Raw genomic sequence first — 13,929 nt, 5'->3', positions numbered from 1 at the left:
ATTGATTATGTTATTTGCTTTTCTTCTAAATGTATATCTGTAATTTATAGAGTCAGAAATTTGAGAAGATAACTGGATGGACAAAAATATCCTTCACAATTTCTTATTATTATAATAAAGATAAATATTAAAAAACTATATTAAAATTATATATATATAAGGATATGGGTGGAAAAATCATATGAGATTAACTGAGTTGTTGAACCAGACCATACCGATTAGATAGGAAACCGGCAGGCTATCCGATTCAATGATGGAGTTAGCTCGGTTTTTGAAAAAAAAAAAATTGGGTTGGACCGTGGATAAAACCCGAAAAATCTTGATTTTTTTATACAAATCAGATTTTTTTTGTTAAAATACTGTTGATTTAAAAAAGATGTTGTTTTTTTTATATGTATTTGGTATAGTTTGTGTGTTTGAGTAAATTAATTTATGTCTTTGAGAAACTTAAATTGAACAATGTAATTTTTTTTTTTTTTTTGGAGGATAAATTGAACAATGTGATTTGAATTTATGAGTTTTGATTATTATTTGATTTTAAGTTTTGCATTATTAGTTAAAATTTTTGAATTTATATATATTATTTTGTTATATAGGATGAATATTTGATAATGGTATATTATATACATTAACTATTATGAAAATAATTTTTATTGCACCTAAATAAATAAATTATATATGTTACAATAATTTTTATATATCTTCGTTATAAATAATAAATTAATAAAATAAAAGATAATTTTGATGTGATAATTATCTTTATTTATACTTATAATTTTTTAAAATATATATTTTTAATTATTTTCTAATAAAATTTATTTTTTTTATCATTTAAAGTGTATATTTTATGCTTATAATTTTCTGTCGTTTGATTAATTTTCTACTTTTGTAATATATTATACATAAAAAGAATTAAATTACAGATATATACAACGAGTACACGTTCAATTCGTGTTCATAAAAACTAGAAAATTTATGATGTGAATTATATATATATATATATATATATATATATATATATATATATATATATATATATGTTTTGATTTTATCAAACAAAGCGTAATTATCTTTGTTACATTTTTCATATCTATATATGTGAAATTATAAATTAAGGTAACAAAATAAAAGATAATTTTTACTATGCTAATTATCTTTGTTTGTGCTTAAAATTTTTTTTTAAAACTATATTCATTTAGTTATTTTTTATCGATCTTTTAGAGTGTCAATTATTAGAATTTATGCTTATAATTTTCTTTTCTTTTATTAATTTTTCTATACTTTTACAATATATTGTACGTAAAAAAATTAAATCCCGGATATATACAACAAATACACATGTAATGCACGTTTATAAAAACTAGTATTACTAAAATATGAGAAATCGGTATTGGCTATTATAATAATTAATATATTAATCATTGTTTTAGAACATCATTTATAATTTTAATTTTTTTCTTTTCACTTTTTGCTAAAGGCAATGAATATATAATTAATTTTGTGGTTACTTTTTTTAAGAGAAAAATTATTTCAATGTATTATAGGGTTTGCTAATATAATGTGTTTTATAATAATTTTATATCATATATATTTCTAGTGAGTTTTATTTTTATTTTATATCAAATAATAAATCTTTTAATATATTTCTAAATAAATAATAATAAGTTATATTTATTGTAGATAAGTTACTCATAGGAAATAATTATAACTAATCAAATTAAATATTTATTAAAATAATAATGAAAAATATTATATTCTTACGATAGTTAATGTGTACCTTATATAATATAATATAACCAATTAAAATTAAATAACTTATATTTTCAACCAAAAAATTAAAATCCTTAAAGGTATTATATTTCTACCATATTTGTTGTATATATTTATTGTATACTTTACTTAGTAACCATCAAATGTATATAATACCATATTCTATATTATATGGTAAGATAATATGTATATTACCATATTATATTATATTACTAATAATATGTATATAATATGTATTATTAGATTATATTACCATATAATATGTATATATTACCATATAACATATATATTACTATATAATTAGTATATAATATGTATTATCAGATTATATTACCATATAATATGTATATATTACCATATAACATATATATTACTATATAGTTTGTATATAATATGTATTATCAGATTATATTTCCATATAATATGTATATATTACCATATTACCATATATATTACTATATAATAATATTACCATATTTTGTTACCATATTAATATATACATTATATACCTTATTTAATATTAGATTATATGATTTTGATTTCAAAACCCTCAGTTCTAATTATAAAAAAGATAGAACCGAATTGTATTACCATATTTTATATAATATGTAATATAGTTTCTTATTTTATTCAATAGAATTTAGATTTAAATAAGAAATTAATATGGTCTTAATAATATTTTTATCAATCCATAAATTTTGTCGGGGCATTTTTGGCAATCACAATGTTGCCCATCTATTCCCATTTTTATATATAGTTTAGTCTTTTTATAACGTGTGGTGCACATTGACTATACTTGTTATTCGTACTCGTTCAATGTTTTATTTGATTACTCACTTTTACTTGTTGTTTATATTATTTTTATTTTTTTAATATTAAATAGTGATTATAATTTTAGTATTATAGTATTTAGATTTTTGTAACGTTAAAATAAAATTTCATATGAGATTAATGTAAATATAACAGTTAATCAATAAAACAGCAGTGTGTATATACACATACACTTCCATTCAATTTATATCGTCATTTATCCAAAATTCATTATAATTGTATATGTACAATTCTATAATATCACCTAATAAATATATTTCAATATATATAATTTATAATAATCGTGGTATTAAAGCCTAAATCCGACAATATTGGCTTAAAATACCTAGTTAATTAATAGCTATGGTGTAATCGCCTTTATTTCAAACAAATCTGGCTTAAGTCCAATTAATTAATAATTGTGGCTAAAAGCCTTAACAAATTGCCTACAATTAAATCAATCTTTTGGCAAAATGCCTTAAAATTAATCAACTTATTTTGGCTAAAAGCCTTAAATCAATCATTTTGGCGATAATCGCCCAATCAACATCATTTTGGCAATCAAATTGCCTAAATCACTCTTTTTGGCTAAAAGCCTTAAAATCAGTCATTTTGGCGACAAACGCCCGAATAATCACTTTTGGCAAGCAAATTGCCTAAATCTTTTGGCTAAACGCCTTCCAATACCGACTTTTGGCACAAATGCCTTAATCATTTTGGCGACAATCGCCCAACAAAACATCTTTTGGCAATAATAAGTCCAAACATCAATTTTTGGCAAACTAATTGCCTAAATCAATCTTTTTGGCTAAAAGTCATTAAAATCAACGTTTTTGGCATCAAATGCCTAAAATCAAATCAATCAATTCTTTGGCAAAATGCCTAAACAAAATGCACAAAGCATACACACACTCATGCATTAAGCATACCCATTCAAAGCCCTTCAAAGAAGGCCTATCGAACTACGTTGACTTTGATCTTCCATTCAAACGGAAGTACGTAGGCACGTTTGGGATTTAACCCTGAGCGGCAAGTCGAAATCACATAAACATTTTCAATTACATCATCTTCCTTGCAGAACATTCATTCATAGGTTAGTTCATCAGCATGACATAGTCTCGGGATCCATCTCGGGTTCGTAGACCATGCTTTAAACATTGGGTTAATTAATCTAGCATTTAGGTTAATTAAAATTGGAGTCACTTAGGGTTTTTTCCTAGTTTACCCTAAAATAATTAAACAAGGTGGCGACTCACACATCACGTGCATTTCTTCCTTAGTCACATGCATCCATATGCATTTGATGTTTTGGGGAGGGGTTCACACTTATCTAAAATGAAGAAGGATTATATCTTTTCGTTTTTAGTAAGTATCTCTTCGAAAAATATTTTCCAAATAACTTGCTTTCGAAAATCTTTTTGTTTAAGGAAGAAAAGATCGTTTTCTATTCTCTTACCAAAATGATAAAATAAACTTTTAGTAACTAAGATTTTCGTATCTTCTAAATAAGGAAAGAAGATATTCTGATTTCAAAATGAAATATTCTCTTTCCAAAAGCGAGAGCTACATATTTCTCTATAAATAGGAGCTTCCACGTTTTGAACTATGAGGAAGAAAGAGTTTTTGTTTTAAGAGTTTTCGCCTATTGATCACATCCTTTATCTCTCAAAACTTACTCTCTACCCCCATTTTTCTTTTCATCTTTATACTTCACGTTTTTATCTTTAAAGAGAAAAGAATTTTGATTAACTACTTTTGAAAAACGGTTCTGTGTTCTAAACGATTTTCTAATCTGATAAATTGTTTTTCCTGTGCTTATATGTGCATTTCTTTCTGTCTATTTAGATTTTATAATCTATATTAGACAGGCTTTTATTTGATAAACTTATGTGTAATAACTTAGGTTAGAAGCTATTGTGAAAGAGGTTATCAAGCGACCTTCTCCTTGTGTGAGATTCTAATGTCTTGAATTGAGTTTCTGTACTCTGTCAAAAACAGAAAGGGTTGAGGTTAACTAGAACCTTTGGAAAATCTAGTGGGATAAAGGGTAGATCTAGGTGTTGATCTATTGCCTTGTACTGTTGGTTTGTCTCTTACCCTTGAAAAGAGATAACATAGTTGAGGATCTCAAGATGAGTCTTGGGGAATGGATGTAGGCGAGTTAGTGCCGAACCACTATAAATCACTGTGTTGATCTTTTTGATTTCTGAAGTTTCGTTTGATACTGCTTTACTTACACTCTTGTTTATATTTTAGAAATGCTAAATTGGTTAATGGTTTGATGTTCTAAAACTGGAATAAGTCTTATCTTTTCTGAACATTAGAACTCTGGAATTCTGATAAGTGAATATACCAAGTTCTAAACAGTTCTTCTATTTCAAGTATATTTCACTACTTGGGTTTCTAATCTATTTTCTAAACCTGGTTAAGGCTCTGTGAAGAAGTTCTAATTTCAATAACTGACTCTCACACAGTCTTATATGATTTTCTAAACTTTATGAGAAAGTTCTGAATTCTATAGCTTTCCATCATAAAGAAGTTCTAATATTGAATAAGACATTGTGAAGCAGCTCTAATTAATAGCTGCACTTTGCATAGTCTTTCTATTCTCTATAAATAGAATATTGTGAGGAAATTCTAATTCAATATCTATTCTCATAAGTTCTATATTTTTCCGCTGCACTTAGAATTTGATATTCTGTTTTTTAAATTCTAAAATATTTTTAGAAAACCCAATTCACCCCCCTCTTGGGTTGTGCCATACACATACGGGACCCATAATCTGGTATCAGAGCCTTGGCTCTTGACTTATCTAAGCTTAACCGCTTAAGAGATAAGATCCCATGGCAACCCCACTTCCTCTTACTTCATTAGAAGGTCAATCTGTTTCTAGACCTCCTTTGTTCAATGGTTCTAATTACTCTTATTGGAAAACTAGAATGGAGAACTTCATGAAATCAGTTGATATAAACTACTGGAGGAATGTTATCACTGGTCGTCGTATTCCCATGAAAGTTGTAGGAGATGAGATTGTTAGAAAAACAGAAGAAGAATATACAGATGCTGATTGGAATGACATTGCTATAAATGCAAAAGCTATCAATATTCTTCATTGTGCTTTAGATGCAACAGAATACAACAAAGTGTCTGGATGTAAATCTGCGACAGAGGTATGGGAAAAACTTAACGTTACCTACGAGGGTACAGATAGAGTAAAGGAATCCAGAATAAATATCCTTTGGAGAGAATATGAAATGTTTAGTATGAAGGAAGGAGAAACTATTGCTGAGTTAAATTCTAGATTTACTAATATAGTTAATCCTTTGAGAACTCTCGGTAAGAAAATTTCAGAAGATGAGCTTGTTAAGAAAATTCTTAGAATTCTACCTAAAAAATGGGATTCTATAGGAACTATCATGAATTACAAAGAGACTATCGTCACTTATGATTATCTTATAGGAGCTCTTGTTTCAGAGGAAATGAAATCTTCTTTGACAATAGAAGATAAGAAAAAGAAAGGACTGGCTTTGAGAGTAGATTGTAGTGAAGAAAGTTCTTCTGATCTTGATAGTGATGATTTAGCACTTGTTGCTAAAAGATTCAAAAAGTTCTATAGAAAGAGTGGAAGGCCACAGAAAAAGTTTAACAAAAAGAACTTTCCACCCAAAAATGGTAACTTACCTAAGAAAGAACCTTCTGAAGTGGTTTGTTATGAATGCAACAAACCCGGACATATCAAGCCTAATTGTCCTAAATTGAAAAAGAAGTCAACAAAAGAGAAGCTGAAGCAGCATTTGTAGCTGCTTTGAGTGATTCAGATGAGTCTAATTCTGAAGGCCACAGTGATCAAGAAGAAATTGCTAATATCTGTCTAATGGCTACTATCGATTCAGACTCCAAAGAAATCAGTACTCTAACTTCGACACAGAAAGCTGAAATCAACGAAACAAATGCAACAGTCCAGAAGCATGAAGAAAGCACTGTAAGTATTTCTGAACCTAAATCAGAAAATGATCTTCTAGATACTTACAATAATCTTTGCAATGAGTTTGAAAAGCTGGTTAGAAAGCATAAAATTCTAAAGGAAGATTTCAGAAAATTAAAGTCTGAAAGTAATCATTTAAAAGATGCTTTTTATCAAGAAATTACATGCAAAGATCTCATCACAGAAATCAAAGATCTCAAAAATAATAATAATCGATTTTCTGAAAATCTGACGCTTCTTGGGAAAAAATGTAAAAATCTGAATTCTGAAAATGAATATTAAAAAACTGAGATTAGAATTCTAAAATCAATTTTAGAATCGTTTTCTAAAGAAAAGACAAGTTCTAGTTATGATGGCATTTCTAAACTGAATCGTGGTTCTAATAAAAAAAATGCTGTTTCTAGTGTTGTGACTTTAGAATATCAAAGTTTCAACAGAAAGAAAAATCATAGTAAGCAAAATGCACCTGTTACCATTAACCCTCCAGGACCCAATATGAGTTGGGTACCTAAATCTGCTTGATCTTTTCAGGTGTGCCTAAGGAGTGAGCTGAAAATAGAAATGTGGTATATGGACAATGCTTGCTCTAGGCATATGACTGGTGACAGAAAGAAGTTCACCAGATTAGAAAAGAAAAAGGGAGGTACGGTAAGCTTTGGAGACAAAGCAAAAGGTAAAATCGTCGGTATTGGTGTGGTAGGTTCTAATCTTTCAATAGAAGATGTATGCTTAGTAGAAGGATTACATTATAACTTGTTAAGTGTTAGTCAGATTTGTGATAAAAATAGAAGAGTGATCTTTGAACCTTCTCATTGTGAAGTTCAGAACATGCATGATAATAAAACCTTATTCATTGGAAAAAGGTTTGGAAATATATACCTAGTAGATCTCTCTGATATGCATAACCAGGATATATGTTTAGTTTCTGTTGATAATTCTAGTTGGTTATGGCATAGAAGACTTGGACATGCAAGCATGCACCTTATTTCTAAACTGTCTAAGAAAGATTTGGTTAGAGGTTTGCCAAAGTTGAAATTTGAAAAAGATCACATTTGTGATGCTTGTCAAATGGGCAAACAAACCAGAACATCTTTTAAATCCAAGGGCATGGTTTCTACTTCTAGACCTTTAGAATTACTACACCTTGATCTATTTGGTCCAATTACTCCTTCTAGTCTTGGAGGAAAATTCTATGCATTTGTTATTGTAGATGATTACTCTAGATTCACCTGGACACTCTTCCTTAGAAACAAGGATGAGTCATATGACATGTTTGTTCATCTTTGCAAGATAATACAAAATGAGAAAGGATACAACATCACGGCAATTAGAAGTGATCATGGAGGAGAATTTGAAAATCAGAAATTTGATACTTTTTGCAACGAGTCAGGAATCTTCCATAACTTCTCAGCACCTAGAACACCTCAACAAAATGGAGTGGTGGAACGCAAGAATAGAACACTTCAAGAAATGGCCAGAACCATGCTAAGTGATTTTAAACTACCAAAGTATTTCTGGGCAGAAGCAGTTAACACTGCCTGTTATATTCTAAACAGAGCTTTGGTAAGATCTAAACTTAAAAAGACTCCATATGAGCTATACAAAGGTAGAAAACCAAATATTGGTTATTTTCACATTTTTGGGTGCACATGCTTTATTCTAGATAACAAAAAAAATCATCTTGTTAAATTTGATGCTAAATCTTATGAAGGTATTTTTCTGGGATATTCTAGTAATAGTAAAGCATATAGAGTATTTAATAAAAAAACTCTAGTTGTAGAAGAATCTATTCATGTTGTGTTTGATGAATCTGACTCTACATGTAGAACATTAGAAAATGATGATGTTGTAGATTCTAATCATGAAAAGCAGAATGGGCAATCAGAACAACTAGAATAGCCAGAAAGTAATGAGAACATCAATAATCAGTGTGAACCAGAAGTAGAACATGAAGATCAGAACATAGTTGAAAGTCAAATGCCAGAAACAGAAAATGAAGATTCTCAATTACCAAAAGAATGGCGATTTCATAAGTATCATCCTCAAGAAGACATTATGGATAATCCCTCAGAAAGGATGATGACTAGAGCTCAACTTAAAAGATATTTTGGTAATGTTGCTTTCATTTCTCAATTAGAACCTAAAAATTTAGAAGATGCTCAAAATGATGAAAGTTGGATTCTTGCTATGCAAGAAGAGCTAAATCAATTTGAGATAAACCAAGTTTGGAAACTTGTTTCTAGACCTAAAAACCATTCAGTTATTGGAACTAAATGGGTGTTTAGAAATAAGCTTGATGAACAAGGTAACGTTGTGAGAAATAAAGCAAGACTAGTGGCTCAAGGGTACAACCAAGAAGAAGACATCGATTTTGATGAGACCTTTGCTCCGGTTGCTAGACTTGAGGCCATTAGGATGCTTTGTGCATTTGCATGTTTTCAAAACTTCATGATGTATCAAATGGATGTGAAAAGTGCTTTTCTAAATGGTTTTCTAAATGAAGAAGTGTATGTAGAACAACCTCTTGGTTTTGAAATTTTTGATAAACCTAATCATGTTTACAAACTTACTAAAGCTCTTTATGGTTTGAAGCAAGCTCCTAGAGCTTGGTATGAAAGATTGAGTAAGTTTCTATTGGAAAATGGTTTTTCAAGAGGAAAGGTTGATACAACACTATTTATTAAAAATAAAGCACATGACATTCTAGTTGTACAGATTTATGCTGATGACATAATCTTTGGCTCTACTAATGATCTTCTTTGTAAGGAATTTTCTAAGATTATGTAGGTTGAGTTCGAAATGAGTATGATGGGAGAATTAAACTTCTTCCTTGGACTTCAAATCAAACAATGTGAAAATGGAATTTTCATTAATCAAGAAGAGTATACTAGAGAATTGTTGAAATGATTCAAAATGGAAAATGCTAAGGTATGTAGTACACCAATGAGTCCATCGTCAAAATTAGAAAAAGATGAAAAAGGTAAGGACGTGGATATCAAGCTGTTTAGAAGTATGTTTGGTTCTTTGCTATATCTAACGGCAAGCAGACCAGACATACACTTTAGTGTTTGTCTATGTGCTAGATTTCAATCGTGTCCCAAAGAATCTCATTTAATTGCTGTAAAGAGAATATTAAGATATCTTTGTGGAACTTCTAATCTGGGTCTGTGATATTCTAAAAATGATACATTTGATCTTGTTGGGTATAGTGATTCTAATTTTGCAGGAAGCAGAATAGATAGAAAAAGCACGTCTGGAACTTTTCAATTTCTTGGTAGTGCCCTTGTATCATGGTTTAGCAAGAAACAGACTTCTGTTGCTCTTTCTACTGCAGAAGCAGAATATGCTGCTGCTGGAAGTTGTGTTGCACAAGTTCTATGGATCAAACAATAGTTGGTAGACTATGGACTGAAATTAGAAACAGTGCCTATCAAGTGTGACAATATAAGCACCATCAATTTATCTAAGAATCCAGTTCAACATTCTAGAACCAAGCATACATGTCATGGTCAGCCCACCTTGGTAGGTATTGTCCGCTTTGGGCCACGCAGGCCCGCACGGTTTTGTCCCTTGGGCCAGGCTTTTCAACCCACCCCAAAAGGCGCCTACCAGGTTAAGCTACCACCCCTCTTATGTACTGATCGTGAACCTTGTGCATAGCCGATGTGGGATTTGCCTAAGGTGAGTGCACTGCCTCTCTGCAGCCACCGCTCACCCCCCCTTAGGGACTCAGCGCCCACGCTGAGGTTTGCCCCACCACCGGCCAGAGGAACAAGGCTTGGCTCTGATACCAAATGTCATGGTCAGCCCACCTTGGTAGGTATTGTCCGCTTTGGGCCACGCAGGCCCGCACGGTTTTGTCCCTTGGGCCAGGCTTTTCAACCCACCCCAAAAGGCGCCTACCAGGTTAAGCTACCACCCCTCTTATGTACTGATCGTGAACCTTGTGCATAGCCGATGTGGGATTTGCCTAAGGTGAGTGCACTGCCTCTCTGCAGCCACCGCTCACCCCCCCTTAGGGACTCAGCGCCCACGCTGAGGTTTGCCCCACCACCGGCCAGAGGAACAAGGCTTGGCTCTGATACCAAAAATTGTAACACCCACAGACCAATCTCAGAGAACCAGACGGTGGATGCCACAATCGGTGCCGGAGCACCATCTTATGTCACTATAAAAGCTAGATCACAAATTAGAAGTGGTTAAATTTTCATAAGGAGGCAAGTAATTACCAGTTTTTTTTTGTATTATTAATTTTTATTTTTTTTACAAAAATAATGTTTAAGAAAATTCCTACGAAAATTTCACAAGAGTTTCCCCTAAAAATTTACTTGCCACACAAAGAAAATATACACACTTCCAATTTTTTTTTAAACCCCCAAACCTCCAATTCAACAACATACTACAAGCACTTCTAAATATCCATCAATATACGCATAATATTCGAAACACATTCTTTTCAAGGAATCTCTAATCATCATACACCAAAAATATAATAAGGTGTTATTTCTTTAAATAATCATAACTCTTAATACATGACAAACTTATTATATCCAACGTTCACAACACAATATTTATATACATGCCAAAAATCACCATTTACAAAATATCCTACCCAAGATGTGATATCTACTCTGATGCTCGTCCTCTGGTCTTGAAGAACACCCTCCGCTCCTAACCTGCGCGTGATAAAAATCAACGCGCTGAGTGGAAGACTCAGTGGTGCTAAATAACCAACAATTTAATTAACAATAGCCAAGGCAAAACTTAAATTACTCAACTATATAAATACCGAAATCGCATTCATTTAATTCAAATACTTTGAAAGCAATGAGAAGATTATAAATACAAATATGTCTTCATTCTTTTATAGCAACAATAAAATTTCATTTTTCGTTAAGGCTCATACTCATACAGAATGAACATAAGCAGATTTGATCGTGGCCTATGTTAGCGCCACCCCCATCACATACTCGTGGCCTATGAAAGCACCACCGTGGCCTATGAAAGCACCACCCCCATCACACAATCGTGGCCTATGAAAGCACCACCGTGGCCTATGAAAGCACCACCCCATCACACAAATAAGCGCGTCCGCCTATTTATAAGGGTTGATAACCCTAGCATATGATCATAGCTTCACAATAAGAAAATCCATCTCATCATACTACGTCTCAATCATGCATAGTAGAGCCTAAATCAAAAGCATTCTTTCACAAAAGCAATAATTCTTAATCAAAACCTCTTCATTTAGTACTCATCAGTTCAAATATTTTACTCAAAACACTATAAATGTATATACTTAATATAATATAAAAGTACATAAATCAAGAACTTTTCAGCATTGTTATAAACTTGACCTTTGCTGGGTTTTTAACACATAATTTGAGTTATGGGTCTCCAAATTGAATGAAATTAGATTCATTAGAAAGCTAAGCCAAAATGCTACAAATGTTCAGAAGGGACCACAGCCCAGATCAAAGAGTAAGATAGCAAACAAAAGCTCAGAACATAGACCAACAGATCAGACCTGATTCAGCAGAACCAAGTCCAATGTTTCTTGAATTCCTACTTCACCAAACACTCAAATGAAACCAATCCAGAACGAGAGAATTCTCAAGACACAGGGAAACAACTTTTATGAATAACTCAGAACCTACTAATGTCATTATAGTGGTCAAAATGGGCACTCAATTGAGTAATACCTGGAGCCTGTCACAACAGAGTCAGTTTGGGTGTTTTAGCCATAAGTTGAGCTATGTATCGCCAAATTGGACACAAGAAGATGGGTTGGAAAGACAAGAAGTAAAGCTAAAACTTTTATGAAGAACATAAGACGTTATTTGGCCATTTATGTGGTCAAAATGGACAATGATTTCGGATATACTGGTAAGACACCATAACAGAACCAGTTTTGGTATTTAAATCATAAGTTGAGCTACAAGTACTGGAATTAGACATAAAAATATGTTTTGGAAAGCTAAGAAATAGAGCTGCAACTTTCATGAAGAAGTCAGAAACAGATGGGGAGTATAAAGGGGTCGAAAATGAGTTCTAATCTCACGGCAGAACATATCTAACATGAATTCAGCAAGTTAACCAATACATACAAAATTCCCAAAATTCATTCAAAAGCCTAACCATGTAAAAACAACTTAAACAAGTGAAAGTATAATTGCACTAACCTTCAAACCAAGCTTTAACAAGCTCAAGCTTTGGTCTTGCCCTTATCCTTGGTGGAAGGCTCTCCACCCTCTACATGTAAGACACTCAAAATCAAACAAAGAAAACACAAACAAAAGAAGAAGTGGAGCATGATTTAGCATGTATATGCTAAAGAAAACTCTAAACCCCAACATAAATACCTTATCCTAAAATCACTTACCAAGTAGGAAAAATCACCAAATTCCTTGAAATTAGTCACCAAATATTACTTCTCTAGCTTCAATCTCTAATATGTCTTAATTAACTCAAGTTGTATGGGTGATTTTGATGTGTTTACTAAGGAAAAATTGAAGAAGAAGAAGAAGAAGAAGAAGAAGAAGACGTAGGAAAAGAAGAAGAAGGATAGTGTTGCCCAATTAATGGAGGAGATAATGATTTACTCCATAAAAATTGGATGGCTAGGATTGAATGTAAATCTAATCTAATGGCTACAAATATTCTCCAAATTAAATTCCTTCAAAATATTATGTAACACAACAAAATTCTCAAATTTACTCCATAAAAATAATTCTTTGAAGTTCCTTAATTAATCTAACACCATTTCAAATTTCATCCACACAACTATTGCCTCTAATTTCCTTCATTAATATCACACCTTAAGTCACTACGCACTAATTCTCTAAAATTCTCCAAAAATATTCATTACTTACTTTCTACCCATAAAAACCATGCATGCATGCTCCAAAAATGTGATAGAACCTATTACCTATATATAATAATTTTTCTAGACCAAAATAATACCGACTCCCGGACCGATAGTACTATTCACAGACAGATAAACTACTATTTCAACACAGAAAAAAATAGGGCGTTACAATACAGAACTCAGACATCACTTCATACGTGATCATGTACAAAAAGGTGACATAGTAATTGAGTTCATTCCCACAGAAAAGCAATTGGCAGATATCTTTACTAAACCTTTGAATGAAAGTCAATTCTGCTCAATTAGAAGAGAACTTGGTATGTTAGTTCTAAACTCATAACTTTAGAACTTTGTAAGTATGTTCTAAACTGCTTTCTATATTCGAAAATGAAAGATTTGCAATGTTCTAATTTTTGTTCTGTGTGAAAATCGATTTTTGTCTAAAACACATATTGCCCTGATATGACTTTCTAATGTCATTATCATAATCTTGCTT

The 13,929-nt window shown here is 31.5% G+C and overlaps 1 long non-coding RNA gene across 1 annotated transcript; it reads right to left on the bottom strand.

The window, feature by feature from the left end:
* Window positions 1-11,042: 11,042 nt before the first annotated feature.
* Window positions 11,043-13,521, bottom strand: LOC149493159 (uncharacterized). Its single transcript, XR_016318511.1, has 3 exons — window positions 12,948-13,521; window positions 12,748-12,817; window positions 11,043-11,241 (listed from the first exon to the last, which is right to left on the bottom strand). It is a non-coding gene; the product is annotated as an uncharacterized LOC149493159 (long non-coding RNA).
* Between the last annotated feature and the right edge of the window lie 408 nt (window positions 13,522-13,929).

This window comes from Jatropha curcas, chromosome 10 (assembly GCF_041381405.1).
Source record: "Jatropha curcas cultivar XTBG-Jc1 chromosome 10, XTBG_Jcur_1.0, whole genome shotgun sequence".
NCBI lineage: Eukaryota > Viridiplantae > Streptophyta > Magnoliopsida > Malpighiales > Euphorbiaceae > Jatropha > Jatropha curcas.
This window is presented reverse-complemented; position numbering and strand designations above follow the sequence as displayed.